At 30.5% G+C, this 12,144-nt stretch overlaps 1 protein-coding gene and 1 long non-coding RNA gene across 2 annotated transcripts in view; one reads left to right on the forward strand and one right to left on the reverse strand.

Annotated features, from left to right (window-relative positions):
- The window catches only part of LOC141533389 (uncharacterized), a 78,791-nt gene that overhangs the window by 54,816 nt on the left and 11,831 nt on the right, over positions 1-12,144 (forward strand). The gene's annotated exons all lie outside the window — the stretch shown is intronic.
- The window catches only part of LOC141533094 (uncharacterized), a 39,829-nt gene continuing 35,255 nt past the window's right edge, over positions 7,571-12,144 (reverse strand). Inside the window, exon 3 of the long non-coding RNA XR_012480181.1 lies at positions 7,571-7,838. This is a non-coding gene — a long non-coding RNA (uncharacterized LOC141533094). The remainder of the gene's footprint in view (positions 7,839-12,144) is intronic.

Here is a 12,144-nt window from a genome sequence, read left to right on the forward strand (position 1 = left end):
AACATCCTGGAACAAAAATTGAAATTTTCGATTTTTCAAATTTTTTTAAAATCTAATTATCTTTGAAAAAAAAAATTATTTCGGTACAAAACACAAACCTATCTGGTAGGAAATTTCCCGAGGAACACTTTGGAGTGGTTACAATTGCATTTCAAGCAATTATTTTAGGAGTTATGGACACTTAAACATCCTGGAACAAAAATTGAAATTTTCGATTTTTCAAATTTTTTTAAAGTCTAATTATGTTTGAAAAAAAAATTATTTCGGTACAAAACACATACCTATCTGGTAGGAAAATTCCCGAGGAACAATTTATAATTATCAGAATTGCATTTCAAGCAAGTATTTTAGGAGTTATGGCCACTTAAACATCCTGGAACAAAAATTGAAATTTTCGATTTTTCAAATTTTTTTAAAGTCTAATTATGTTTGAAAAAAAAAATTATTTCGGTACAAAACACGAATCTATATTGTAGAAAATTTCCCGAGGAACAATTTGGAGTGGTTATAATTGCATTTCAAGCCGTTATATTAGGAGTTATGGCCACTTTTATGTTTCGGGACAAACAACGTTAATTTTTCCTAACAAAAAAATTTTTTTTCCTATGAAACACATACCTATCTTGTAGGAAATTTCCCGAGGAACAATTTAGAATGATCAGAATTGCATTTCAAGCCATTATTTTCGGAGTTATGGCCACTTAAAGATCCGGAAACAAAAATTGAAATTTTCGACGATTTAGGATGGCCCAATTTGCCCCTAAACTCATTATTTTAGGAGTTATGGCCACTTTTATGTTTCGGGACAAACAACGTTAATTTGTCCTGACAAAAAAATTTTTTTCCTATGAAACACATTCCTATCTTGTAGGAAATTTCCCGAGGAACAATTTAGAATGATCAGAATTGCATTTCAAGCCATTATTTTAGGAGTTATGGCCACTTAAACATCCTGGAACAAAAATTGAAATTTTCGATTTTTCAAATTTTTTAAAGTCTAATTATGTTTGAAAAAAATTATTTCGGTACAAAACACATATCTATCTGGTAGGAAATTTCCCGAGGAACACTTTGGAGTGGTTACAATTGCATTTCAAGCAATTATTTTAGGAGTTATGGCCACTTAAACATCCGGAAACAAAAATTGAAATTTTCGATTTTTCAAAATTTTGTAAAGTCTAATTATCTTCGAAAAAAATTATTTCGGTACAGAACACATACCTATCTGGTAGGAAATTTCCCGAGGAACAATTTAAAACGATCAGAATTGCATTTCAAGCCATTATTTTTGGAGTTATGGCCACTTAAACATCCTGGAACAAAAATTGAAATTTTCGATTTTTCAAATTTTTTAAAGTCTAATTATCTTTGAAAAAAAAAATTATTTCGGTACAAAACACATACCTTTCTGGTAGCAAAATTCCCGAGGAACTCTTTGGAGTGGTTACAGGTGCATTTCAAGAAATTATTTTATGAGTTATGGCCACTTGTACATCCGGAAACACAAATTTCAATTTTCGACGATTTAGGATGGCCCAATTTGCCCCTAAACTCATAATTTTAGGAGTTATGGCCACTTTTATGTTTCGGGACAAACAACGTTAATTTGTCCTGACAAAAAAATTTTTTTTCCTATGAAACACATACCTATCTTGTAGGAAATTTCCCGAGCAACACTTTGGAGTGGTTACAATTGCTGTTCAAGCAATTATTTTAGGAGTTATGGACACTTAAACATCCTGGAACAAAAATTGAAATTTTCGATTTTTCAAATTTTTTTAAAGTCTAATTATGTTTGAAAAAAAAATTATTTCGGTACAAAACACATACCTATCTGGTAGAAAAATTCCCGAGGAACAATTTAAAATTATCAGAATTGCATTTCAAGCAAGTATTTTAGGAGTTATGGCCACTTAAACATCCTGGAACAAAAATTGAAATTTTCGATTTTTCAAATTTTTTAAAGTCTAATTATGTTTGAAAAAAAAATTATTACGGTACAAAACACATACCTATCTAGTAGGAAAATTCCCGAGGAACACTTTGGAGTGGTTGCAATTGCATTTCAAGCAATTATTTTAGGAGTTATGGCCACTTAAACATCCGGAAACAAAAATTGAAATTTTCGATTTTTCAAAATTTTGTAAAGTCTAATTATCTTCGAAAAAAAAATTATTTCGGTACAGAACACATACCTTTCTGGTAGGAAATTTCCCGAGGAACAATTTGGAGTGGTTACAATTGCATTTCAAGCAATTATTTTAGGAGTTATGGCCACTTAAACATCCGGAAACAAAAATTGAAATTTTCGATTTTTCAAATTTTGTAAAGTCTAATTATCTTCGAAAAAAAAATTATTTCGGTACAAAACACATACCTATCTGGTAGGAAAATTCCCGAGGAACAATTTAAAATTATCAGAATTGCATTTCAAGCAAGTATTTTAGGAGTTATGGCCACTTGAACATCCGGAAACACAAATTTCAATTTTCGACGATTTAGGATGGCCAAATTTGCCCCTAAAGTCATTATTTTAGGAGTTATGGCCACTTTTATGTTTCGGAACAAACAACGTTAATTTGTCCTGACAAAAAAATTTTTTTTCCTATGAAACACATTCCTATCTTGTAGGAAATTTCCCGAGGAACAATTTAAAATTATCAGAATTGCATTTCAAGCCATTATTTTAGGAGTTATGGCCACTTAAACATCCTGGAACAAAAATTGAAATTTTAGATTTTTCAAATTTTTTTAAAGTCTACTTATGTTTGAAAAAAAAATTATTTCGGTACAAAACACATATCTATCTGGTAGGAAATTTCCCGAGGAACACTTTGGAGTGGTTACAATTGCATTTCAAGCAATTATTTTAGGAGTTATGGCCACTTAAACATCCGGAAACAAAAATTGAAATTTTCGATTTTTCAAAATTTTGTAAAGTCTAATTATCTTCGAAAAAAAAATTATTTCGGTACAGAACACATACCTATCTGGTAGGAAATTTCCCGAGGAACACTTTGGAGTGGTTACAATTGCATTTCAAGCAATTATTTTAGGAGTTATGGCCACTTAAACATCCGGAAACAAAAATTGAAATTTTCGATTTTTCAAAATTTTGTAAAGTCTAATTATCTTCGAAAAAAAAATTATTTCGGTACAGAACACATACCTATCTGGTAGGAAATTTCCCGAGGAACAATTTAAAATTATCAGAATTGCATTTCAAGCAAGTATTTTAGGAGTTATGGCCACTTAAACATCCTGGAACAAAAATTGAAATTTTCGATTTTTCAAATTTTTTTAAAGTCTAATTATGTTTGAAAAAAAAATTATTACGGTACAAAACACATACTTATCTAGTAGGAAAATTCCCGAGGAACAATTTAAAGTTATCAGAATTGCATTTCAAGCAAGTATTTTAGGAGTTATGCCCACTTGAACATCCGGAAACACAAATTTCAATTTTCGACGATTTAGGATGGCCCAATTTGCCCCTAAACTCATTATTTTAGGAGTTATGGCCACTTTTATGTTTCGGGACAAACAACGTTAATTTGTCCTGACAAAAAAATTTTTTTTCCTATGAAACACATTCCTATCTTGTAGGAAATTTCCCGAGGAACAATTTAGAATGATCAGAATTGCATTTCAAGCCATTATTTTAGGAGTTATGGCCACTTAAACATCCTGGAACAAAAATTGAAATTTTCGATTTTTCAAATTTTTTTAAAGTCTAATTATGTTTGAAAAAAAAATTATTTCGGTACAAAACACATATCTATCTGGTAGGAAATTTCCCGAGGAACACTTTGGAGTGGTTACAATTGCATTTCAAGCAATTATTTTAGGAGTTATGGCCACTTAAACATCCGGAAACAAAAATTGAAATTTTCGATTTTTCAAAATTTTGTAAAGTCTAATTATCTTCGAAAAAAAAATTATTTCGGTACAGAACACATACCTATCTGGTAGGAAATTTCCCGAGGAACAATTTAAAACGATCAGAATTGCATTTCAAGCCATTATTTTTGGAGTTATGGCCACTTAAACATCCTGGAACAAAAATTGAAATTTTCGATTTTTCAAATTTTTTTAAAGTCTAATTATCTTTGAAAAAAAAAATTATTTCGGTACAAAACACATACCTTTCTGGTAGCAAAATTCCCGAGGAACACTTTGGAGTGGTTACAGGTGCATTTCAAGAAATTATTTTATGAGTTATGGCCACTTGTACATCCGGAAACACAAATTTCAATTTTCGACGATTTAGGCTGGCCCAATTTGCCCCTAAACTCATAATTTTAGGAGTTATGGCCACTTTTATGTTTCGGGACAAACAACGTTAATTTGTCCTGACAAAAAAATTTTTTTTCCTATGAAACACATACCTATCTTGTAGGAAATTTCCCGAGGAACACTTTGGAGTGGTTACAATTGCTGTTCAAGCAATTATTTTAGGAGTTATGGACACTTAAACATCCTGGAACAAAAATTGAAATTTTCGATTTTTCAAATTTTTTAAAGTCTAATTATGTTTGAAAAAAATTATTTCGGTACAAAACACATACCTATCTGGTAGAAAAATTCCCGAGGAACAATTTAAAATTATCAGAATTGCATTTCAAGCAAGTATTTTAGGAGTTATGGCCACTTAAACATCCTGGAACAAAAATTGAAATTTTCGATTTTTCAAATTTTTTTAAAGTCTAATTATGTTTGAAAAAAAAATTATTACGGTACAAAACACATACCTATCTAGTAGGAAAATTCCCGAGGAACACTTTGGAGTGGTTGCAATTGCATTTCAAGCAATTATTTTAGGAGTTATGGCCACTTAAACATCCGGAAACAAAAATTGAAATTTTCGATTTTTCAAAATTTTGTAAAGTCTAATTATCTTCGAAAAAAAAATTATTTCGGTACAGAACACATACCTATCTGGTAGGAAATTTCCCGAGGAACAATTTGGAGTGGTTACAATTGCATTTCAAGCAATTATTTTAGGAGTTATGGCCACTTAAACATCCGGAAACAAAAATTGAAATTTTCGATTTTTCAAAATTTTGTAAAGTCTAATTATCTTCGAAAAAAAAATTATTTCGGTACAAAACACATACCTATCTGGTAGGAAAATTCCCGAGGAACAATTTAAAATTATCAGAATTGCATTTCAAGCAAGTATTTTAGGAGTTATGGCCACTTGAACATCCGGAAACACAAATTTCAATTTTCGACGATTTAGGATGGCCAAATTTGCCCCTAAAGTCATTATTTTAGGAGTTATGGCCACTTTTATGTTTCGGGACAAACAACGTTAATTTGTCCTGACAAAAAAATTTTTTTTCCTATGAAACACATACCTATCTTGTAGGAATTTTCCCGAGGAACAATTTAAAATTATCAGAATTGCATTTCAAGCAAGTATGTTAGGAGTTATGGCCACGTAAACATCCTGGAACAAAAATTTAAATTTTCGATTTTTCAAATTTTTTTAAAGTCTAATTATGTTTGAAAAAAAAATTATTTCGGTACAAAACACATACCTATCTTGTAGGAAAATTCCCGAGGAACAATTTAGAATGATCAGAATTGCATTTCAAGCCATTATTTTAGGATTTATGGCCACTTAAAGATCCGGAAACAAAAATTGAAATTTTCGATTTTTCAAAATTTTTTAAAGTCTAATTATCTTTAAAAAAAAAAATTATTTCGGTACAAAACACATACCTATCTGGTAGGAAATTTCCCGAGGAACACTTTGGAGTGGTTACAATTGCATTTCAAGCAATTATTTTATGAGTTATGGCCACTTAAAGTTCCGGAAAGAAAAATTGAATTTTTCTATTTTTCAAATTTTTTTAAAGTCTAAATATCTCTGAACATAAAAATTACTTCCGTATAAAAAACATACCTGTCTTGTAGGAAATTTCCTGGGGAACAATTTAGAGTGGTTACAATTGCATTTAATGTCATTATTTTCGGCGTTATGGCCACTTAAAGATCCAGAAACAAAAATTTTAATTTTCGCCGATAATAATGGGCTAATTTGCCCCTAAAGTCATTATTTTAGGAGTTATGGCCACTTTTATGTTTCCCCTCTTGTAAATAATCATTTACCATAAAATTTTCGTTGGAGTCAATTTCCGTCCACAACGATTAAATCGTTCAAAAATCATCCAGTCCGGTAGTTTTGTACAGTTCAGTTTTAATAATTAAAGATAACGTTAACAGAAGAGTTAGTGGATGGGTGATTGGGCATTAAATGTTTTGACTTAACATTATTAACTAACGAGCAAACCTGTACCGAGGGCTACGGACGATTAAGCTTGCTTTGCACACGGATGTATTTTAGTAGCACGACTTGTTCGTAACATGTATATGTGGGTGTCTATACAGTAATATGAGTGCATGTAGAAGCAAACTACTGTAACTGAGGTACCAAGTACATAGTTACTAAGCCTATGTGCCCATCTCGATGTCCTAGCATGTCAACCCGGGATTTAGTTAACTCACGTACGTTGATTATCGTGAAACTACGTATAATGTTATTCTGATGCTGATGCTGATACTACCCAACTCTCTTTCGCGTTTTTAACACTCGATTAAATTATAACCCGATCTAGTTATCGGACGGATAACTTCGTTTTCAAGATACTTTCTTTATTTTTAAACTTTAAACAAATTTCGACGTAGATTGGATGAATTCTGATGAAGCGGAATGGAATTTCGAGCAAATTGAGCGGTTCAATTTTCAATGTAAATAGCTTTTATGGTTTTTATTTTTTAAATAACTGACTTCTGTCACTGATATCTTCAATTTATTGCTGAACAGTATATTTTTTTACCGTCAAGAGCTCTTTACTTTCATATGGACGAAAAATTTAATTATGAATCAATTTTTCTATTGGAAATTCTTCGGCAAGTTTAAATTCAAGATCGCAACAGTTTCAAAAGTAATGAAAACGGTGTAACTTTCACATTGCAATTTATGTGGTATGAAAAACTTTACGAAAGTTAAAAACTACTTGACTTTGATTGGTTTATGTGCGTTATTAGTTTCAATTGACGCGTGATTAATTAAATTCACCGTTTACATTAATGAAATAGTGTTTAAATTTTAAAAAAATAAAATAAAAATAATTTATTATTTAGGAGATAAATTTTCTTCAAAAATTACCACGTAGCCGTCATTGCAATTTTTTTAATACACAGAAAAAACAGATTTCTTGTGCCAAGAAAATTTTAAGAAAATTTGACTTCATTCAAGAAATTTTCAGTCTTTTTTAATTTTTTTTTTAGCCGAGAAAATTCACCCTTCAGTTAAGAATTTTTTTTTCAGTGTAATTTATACTGTAGTGTACTGGTAAAAAAGTAATAAGCATAAAAAAATAAGACGAATAATTTTTCTCATGAATTTTAACAGTTAATTAAAAACATAATTTTTTCCGTGTGCAAAAAGACGAGTAATGAAATTTGAGATTATGAAAGTTCATCTACGATCGACATAGATCCATATACGGTAGATAATTCCAACGCAAAGGTACTTACCACGATTATGCCCTTTAAATTCTTGAATACTGCAGATTGAACTGAACCGGCACCCGGAAAAGACTGGGGTGCAAGAGAGAAGACCGACATGTATATACATGGCTATACTGATTCAAACTTTGCCATCAGCGCATTTCAGTCTCACTTACTGCACGCTATCCTCGGTACCCTGGATCCCTTAGATTTAAACCGTAGAGATGGTCCTCAGGGAAACTCTCAAACACGACCAATGAGAGCTTTGATTTTGAGATAACTCGAAAATTCTATCCTCAATCCAAACTTTCCGGCATCTAAACAAAAAGAATTATAATTCATTTGACTTTAATTGAATATTCAATTAATCAATTTGAATTTTAATTTATCGTATAAAAAAATCTATAATAATAATAAATATTTATCTTAAAAAAAAAACAATTTTTATTGAGAATTTTCAATTTAAAAACTAAAATAAACATTAAGCACACAATTCGACGAGTCAGTTACTCTAACGTGTCTACGAAATTAGTTAGAAACTCAGATAAATTGTTCTTCTATGTATCCGTATACATACATATATAGATGTATATTTGCTTTGGTGGAATGTAATCAACCTACATCTACCCATTCGATTATACCGTCGAACGTTTCCTGTTTTTTTTATTTATTTTATTCCAGTGTTTCTCTTTGCTCTAGATATCTCTTTCATTTAAACAGCAATCTGCTGACGAAAAAATAGATAGTTATTTGAAATTAGTTTTATAAACAGAGTAAAATAAATAAAATGGCTGCGGGTATAGGAAAAAAATAAAAAAAAAACCAAAAAGAGATAAAAACACAAATGAATAGTGTCAGATATGTCGGATGTATTTGTTCGTATCCAGGGAGACCGATAACTTGGAATTATAGCGACGCTTGACACATTCTCTGTATGCTCGGGGTGCCATAAGTTTTGTGATTTACTTGTACATACAAACCACAAACCCCTTATATTTTAACATCCTTCGTGTTCTCTCATTTCTCATAAAGTCTCGCGTGCATCGAGTTGAGTGTCCTACCATACTCTGTCTGACCTTACATTGCCAACGGCAGTGTCCACTCTAATCAGATTTCACCAGTTGTTAATTAGATTCCTCCTGAAAGCTCTTCGTCTACTTCTCATTTGCTTTGTCCCCGTTACATCATCATAAATTTACTTTATTTTCCATAATATTTTCATTTCTTTTTTTTACACCTTTTTTAAAACCAATTATCCACGAGAAAAAAAAATGCGATTATTATATATGTTATAAAGAGAATAAGAAAAATTTTGTGTCCAGGATAGTCATATCAAAGACTTTGTATCTTGAGAACTACTGACATTTTTAAAGATATAAGCTCACCCTAACATTACACTCATCGAGACCTTTCATTTGAGTACCCACATCAATTTTTCATATATTTCATATATTTATATATATTATATATATGTATATATGAAAAATATATAAAAATGCATGTGGGTACTCAAATGAAAGCTCTTGATGAGTGTTATATCAAACAAAAAAATAAATTAGTCAAGTAAATATTTTTCTTAAGAATTTCAGTGTTGTTTCAAAATTTTTATATGTCTTAAAAAGATTATTTTTTCTTCTGTGCATTTTTCTATTAAAGCACTAATATTGCCTTCAAAATCTGAAAACCCGTTTTCCTCTCAATTTATCAATCTCATCCTCTACTTTATTTAGAAATTTAATTAAATCCAAGAGACTAAGCTTGTGAATAATTATAACTTCATTTAATCGACACAAGGACTGAAATATAGATATATATAAATTTATTTAGTACAAGTTTAGTCCCTTGTCGCGTGAGTCTCGGGTAAATTGGTGCTCCTCGCGGCTCGTTAGTTGGCCTGTTTCGTTGCTGTGTGAGCTTTACTTGAGACTCCGATCGTCATGCCTCGTCGCACGATTGGGATCGCTTGTGTTTGTTCGTCAAGCAGAACCAACAAGCTTGTCAGTACTCTCGGATGTTAATACAATTACAAATACAAGCGTCATAATCTTATAATAATAATTATTATTTATAACAAAAAATAAAAAAAACTAGCCAAGAGAAATTTTTTTTTGACTTATTTTTTTTAAATGGTGAATAATTATAATTAAAAACTCGCGGAACAGGAACACAATCAATTTTATTTATTTCATTTTCCGGTTGTTTTTAAATAAAAACCCCATTTTCAGTATATTTAGGTGATGGTATATACGGGTGCTTTCGTAAATGAGAATTGTCCAAAGACCTTGAAGAGAAGTGCTGGCAGAATTGTCGGAAAGAGGGTAGATGAGCTTTCAGTAACTGTGGTACGGGGACTCCGTTTGTTGCCGGTACCTACTTCTGTTTCCTCTACTTCTGCTTGTGGTCCGCAGAGTAAAGAAAGAAAAATAAAAAAACACAACGCAAAATAAAATAATAAAATAAAGTAAAAAAAAAAGTGGGGGGGAATAAAAAATAAAACAGAAAACTAAACTAAATAAAAAAAAAAGAACGTGTAATGGGAAACGAAGCATCTTTTTTTTGCTCTCTCATCCTCTTTTGGTTCTTTCTACTGTCGTAAAATCCTCAAACGATCCTATTGTGGCTGTGAGAATGCCACGGCGAGCCCCCGTATATTTTTCTACCTTTACACTGATCTATAGTTCCGATTTCGTTTTATATCTGCTTCGAAATAAGCTCCTTGTATTTTTTAAACAAAATAAATACAAAATGTCTAATAAAGATTTGCAAATGAAAGAGAGTGCTCTGATATCAAAAGAACCTTTTTTATTTATATGTAAATAATGTTGATTTGCTTCTTTATTGTACGCTTCTATTTTATTTATTTTTATAGCTATTTTTTTATGTTTTTTTATTTTTTTTTTTTTTTAAATAAAAACTTGAAACCTTTGCGATATTTACAGTGGATTGATTTTTTATGCTGTCTATTGTCAAGCATTCGAGAGCGAGAGATTTCAATAAATTTTTTTTTTAAGACCTTAAATTTTTTAATTTCATTTCCAACAAAGGGGACACGAGCAAACAACGTGAAATTACCGAGACTGTTAGCGTTTCAGAGTAATATATATTTTTATCATGATTTTTTAAAATATTTTTTAACACGTCCATATAAAATTTTCTGATCGAAGTTAGTTTCGAAAAATTCCAATAGATGTCGCATGGTCGCTGAATCATCTCCTTAATAGAGAATTAAGTTATAATTCTTATTATAAATTTATTTTTTACTTTTTAATTATGATTTTTATGAAAAGGTACTTTTTACTTTTTTAAACTAAAATTTATCTTTCTGTATTTACAGTTCCATTTCCGGTTTTCACATGAAATTATTACGCAAAGACCAGAGTTTTTATAATTTGTACTTTAACGTAATATTTAATAATTATGGTATCACACAGGACAATTCTAACTAAAAATGTACTCTATTAAAGTTTTATTCGTCGAAAGCGGAATTTGTGATTTCACGGCAAAGCTTTGTGTATTTTGTGATGCTTCATATTTATTTCGAGGGCAAAAGTAATATTAACAGAGAAATTTTTCATTTTATTAGTTGAGTAAATCGAAAAAGACATCAAGGTACAGAAAAATTTAGGCTTGACCAGGTACAACATTTAGACGTAATTAAAAAATAGAATTCAAGTTACGCTCGATATTGACATGGCGTAACAATAAATTTTTAATTATTAGCCTTGTAATTGAATAAAATATATATGTTACCGTATTGAAATTCAACCGGAATAATCTCGGCTATTGAAAATTATTTTCAGATATAAGATATTCAATTGTATGTTCCATAATCAATTTTCTATGGGTGTATAAATGGATATATCCATGGTCGTACATAGTCGGGAAACGTTAGCCACTGTGGCGGCTGTAAAAGATTGGAAAGATAAAAAAATCGTAATATAGTAATTAATAAAAAGAGATAAATATAAGGATTGTCTGTTAGAATATGAATTGAAATTTAGTGTACGATGAGAATTTTCGAGTAGGTTAATGTATGAAGAGGGCGAAAAACCGTGTAAGTAAAGGGCAAAGTAAAAGCTCTAATTGGGAGCATGTAGTTCGCTCGAATATTATTTGCTCCAAGCTTATCGTATATATCACTAGTTTGAATAACTAGCGATGTTAATTAGAGCTGCGTTATTCAAATTTTAAAGAAAAAGTTTCACTGAATGACGTCCAAGTTTCGACTGCTGGTTTTTTTGGTTCCATGAAAAATTCTAAAGGCTAAAGAAAAATTGTCGAAAAAAAAAAAAAAAAAAAATTCCGGTTTTTTAATATTTTACCCAGGCGTTAATAGAAATATATTTAAATTTATATAAATTAAATGTAAATATTTTATTATCATAAATCATAAGCATATATTTAAATGTGACCGTATTTGAATTCATTTATGTCGTCTATTTATGATTTCGCGGTATGGATACATAAATGTGTGTGAATTTAGCATTTATATCAGTGAATCACATGAATTATCGATTGTCTCATCTGATTCGCCCCTATGTTCCCTTTACTGTGTATATGTATATAAATTTGAGAGGGCATTTAATCCTAGCATTAATTCGGTTATTTGTTCAAAGTCACTAT

The sequence above is a fragment of the Cotesia typhae genome, unplaced genomic scaffold (genome assembly GCF_013202065.1).
Source record: "Cotesia typhae breed Kobodo isofemale line unplaced genomic scaffold, CoteBio_Ctyphae contig_83, whole genome shotgun sequence".
Classification (NCBI taxonomy): Eukaryota; Metazoa; Arthropoda; class Insecta; order Hymenoptera; family Braconidae; genus Cotesia; species Cotesia typhae.